General features: G+C 31.7%; 1 long non-coding RNA gene across 3 annotated transcripts; it reads left to right on the top strand.

Annotated features, from left to right (window-relative positions):
* Window positions 1-206: 206 nt before the first annotated feature.
* On the top strand, window positions 207-3715 carry LOC114182657 (uncharacterized). Of its 3 annotated transcripts, XR_014994497.1 has the most exons (9): window positions 222-550; window positions 660-738; window positions 824-906; window positions 1065-1106; window positions 1777-1916; window positions 2137-2349; window positions 2553-2637; window positions 2835-3067; window positions 3498-3715. It is a non-coding gene; the product is annotated as an uncharacterized LOC114182657 (long non-coding RNA). The 3 variants fall into 3 exon arrangements; XR_014994498.1 differs by having other exon boundaries at window positions 207-550; window positions 824-1106; window positions 2789-3067; XR_014994496.1 differs by having other exon boundaries at window positions 218-550; window positions 824-1106.
* Window positions 3716-3920: the final 205 nt, after the last annotated feature.

Raw genomic sequence — 3920 nt, 5'->3', positions numbered from 1 at the left:
CCACCATCTTTTACATTGTCATATTATTATTAAAATTGTGTCATTTTGAAATGCCACTTTATATAAAACATTATTTTTATAATTTTATGAAATTATTTCCTATCCCACTTTTGTCTCAGTACCCTTTTATTTGTAAAACTTTGTTCGCTCTCTTTTCTATTTCATTTTCCCACTCAACAATCTAATATTTTCTTAACTAAGATTACCTTTCTAAAGTCACTAACACCCAAATTACTCAAACCCCAAAAGTCACTAACACCCAAATTACTCAAACCCCAAATCACTTCACTCTCACAACGTTCACTCACCTCTTCGTTTCACCTATTCCTCCTTTCTCCTTTCTCCTTCATTTCACCTCTTCGTTTCACCTCTTTCTCCTTTCTCCTTCCTTCTCGATCTGTGTTTGTACCTCCATTTGCACCTCCATTTGCACCTCAGTCCACGATTGCCTCCGTTCACATACACATTAGCACCTGCATTTGCTCGATTGGGTTCTTCAAGAAGGAGAAAGGTTCGATTGGGTCATGTAACCACTCCTTTTCGGTTTCTGGTATGACATTCATCAAATTAGTGTTGTCTTTCTGAATTTACTCTTGCCTATTTTTCATTTGAGTGGCCAATTGTACGATTAGGGTTTTCTCTTTGATTCCTTCATGTAGTGGACAACGCCAGTTCGACATCGAAGGGCGAGGAACTCGCACCCATTGTCTCCCCTACATTGAAGCTCGAAATCGATAGGCAGGTTTACAGGTCCAGTGTTAAATGAGAAAATTCTACAATATAGCTATTTGTGACACCATTAATTGTGTAATTAATTTTGTAGGCTTCTCTTACAGAGGCTCTTGTTCCCTTTATATTTGCCAAAGAATATAATCTCCATGCAGACATACTCAGCACAACATGAGTGTATGAATTTTTTTATTATTAAAAATATATTATTCATCCATGGGTTACTGAATAATTTTTCTTGTGTGAACACTTAATTTGCAACTTGTGTTTTACACACTTTAATTCAAATTATCTACTTATCCTCTTATATTTTGTGTGTCTATTTGTTGCTCAAGAGGAAGAAAGAAAATTGAAGCCTGTGATTGCATTTGATTGTGGTAAGTTCTTTCTGGCACGTTTTCATTCAGGTGTAATTTTCCTGAAGGCCAAACGTATAAATGGAACTTCATCTATTGATTTGTCGTTTATATGAATTGATTCTTTTCATTTACTAAAAGTGCTGCTGAACTGATAAAATGATTGAAGATTATATGGCCATAGGCTTACAAAGAAGTTTGTGGTAATGATAATTTGTGTTGTCTTCTGGTCAATTTAATTAAGATTTAGTAATTGTCACAATTTGGAATTCAAACTGTTTGTTTACTTTTTCCTTTGAATAAAAGAATAAAAACATTGAGACAAAGATTAGAAAGTTACTCTAAATTTGGAGGATAGAGGATCATCCATAAGAAAAACAGGTTACAAATAAAATAACAATGAGAAAGAGAAAACATTGACGGAATGGAATAAGGCTGTGTATTTTTGCATGTCTCTACTAAGAAAAGCCGCATGAAAGGTCTTGTGTTGTACACCAAATAGGCCCCTATCGTCAAATATAGTCGCTAATTTATTATTGAGTGAAAGAAAAGTCCCTAAAATCTTGTGATTAGATTGACACGTATACAGATGTAGCTTATCTATTATTGCAGCTCCAAATTTCTTTATTCGATGAATTTGTTATTTAATCTACTTTTAGAAGTATCACATCTTTTCTTTTGAAAACTTCAGCTGAAATTAGAGAACGTGACTGGTGCAATGTGATTACTTGTCATATGGATACTGCCAAGGCATATGTTTGGAGACTTCAAAACTTTGTTCTTGGTGAGCACATATTGAATCCATGTCTTGAAAATCCAACACCTGTAAAGGTTAGAAATCCCATTTTATTCAATATGTTCTGTTTCTCGGAAACCTTTGCTTTCAAAGAAGATATACACAAATATTATACTTATTTTTTAGTACTTACTTGTTGCTTTGAATTCCTTTTTCTAGTAACAAAGTGTGTGGAGTAATAATGTTACAAAGTGTGTAAAAGTCTGTTGACAAATGGGTTGGTTCTAGCTGACTACTGCTCTCATATGGTAACAGGCTTGTGCTATCAGTGCTTGTGGCAATTTTGCCATTCTAGGGACAGCAGGTGGTTGGATTGAAAGGTTTAACCTTTAATCTAGAATTCGTAGGGGTTCTTACATTGACATTTCAGAATCAAGAAGCTGTGCTCATGATGGTGAAGTAGTTGGAGTTGCTTGTGACTCAACAAATACTCTCATGATTAGTGCAGGATATAAAGGAGATATAAAGGTCTGTATTTGCTATTTGAAGATACTCTAATTTCCACTTGTTAAAGTTAATAGAAAGAAAGCATAATCACTTTGGTTAGCAGAGCTACATTGTACATGAAGTTCTCATATAATATATATATATATATATATATATATATATATATATATATATATATATATATATATATATATATATATATATATATATATATATAATTGCAGGTTTGGAATTTCAAAGAACGTGATCTTAAATCCATATGGGAGATTGGTTGTTCAGTTGTTAAGATTGTGTATCATCATTATAATGGTAAATAGAATATTTTATATGTTTGTTTTTTCGTAATTCCTATGTCTGGTTAAAAAATAAAATGTAAAATGTGTGGGAAAAGAAATTCCTACTGTATAGGGTCATGAAGTGATTATAGAGTTTTATTGATTTTTATGTCTCCTGGCTACAGTAGCAGATGATTTAACAATTTGATTGTTTGATGTGGTGGCTCTTAGACTTGTGCGTAAATTCGAAGGTCACACGGATCGAATAACAAATTTGTGCTTCCGTGAGGACGGGAAGTGGCTTCTGTCATCTAGTATGGATGGAACTCTTAGAATTTGGGATGTAATCTTAGCAAGATAGTTAGATGCAATACCTGTTGATTTACCTATCACGACATTATCTTTGTCCTCAAACATGGATATATTAGCAACTACCCATGTTGATCAAATGGGGTATACTTGTGGTGAGTTTCCAGATTCATTTTCTTGGTTCATGGAACACAATTTTGAGGGAAACATTTTCTACTTTTCCAAATATTTATTGCATCTTATTGATATTCTTTTTTGGGCCTAGATTTCTAATTAAATTATAGGACGAGAATACTTATTTTCTCTTAAGTGAATATCATTTTCTAGAACTGCTAGAGATGTATGATTATCTGAAGTAACATTCTTCGTATAAGTAACAAAAAATGTTATTATTTTCTAGAGTTTGTATATGAATTATGGAAAATAATTTAAAAATATGTAACAAATGGACAAAATGGTAACATTTTTGTAATTAGATGTAAAGAAATGGAAACAAATTCTCCAAATCAAATATTCCTTTTTCCTTGAATTTCATTTATTTCAATTTCACTTACTCATATATACTATATTATTTCTTCATTGCAGGCACCAGATATTGGGAGTGGTGTGTCATCTCCGCATGAAATACTAGGATCAAGTGATGGAAGCAAAACACCTTAGACTTAGGACTTTTAATGTTGTCTTTTTTTCTTAGATGCTTGAATATTTTGGTACTCTTAATGTTGTCTTTTTTTTTCAAATGCTTGAATTGGTACTTTGGTGTAGTTATGTTATATTGACAATGAAACAATTTAGTTTATCAATTTCTACTTGATAGTGCTATAATTTTTTATATATTTTAAATTATCATGAAAAAATAATTTTATCGAATTATGAAAGTATAAGAAATATTAAAAAATAGTAAATAATTAAATATTAAAATTACGTCACTTGATACACTTGATAATGACGTAATTAATCTCAGAATTAACTATAATTAATTAAATTGGTGACATTTAAAAATGTCAT

This window comes from Vigna unguiculata, chromosome 4 (genome assembly GCF_037176805.1).
Source record: "Vigna unguiculata cultivar grain cowpea cultivar isolate G323 ecotype 2 chromosome 4, ASM3717680v1, whole genome shotgun sequence".
NCBI lineage: Eukaryota > Viridiplantae > Streptophyta > Magnoliopsida > Fabales > Fabaceae > Vigna > Vigna unguiculata.
This window is presented reverse-complemented; position numbering and strand designations above follow the sequence as displayed.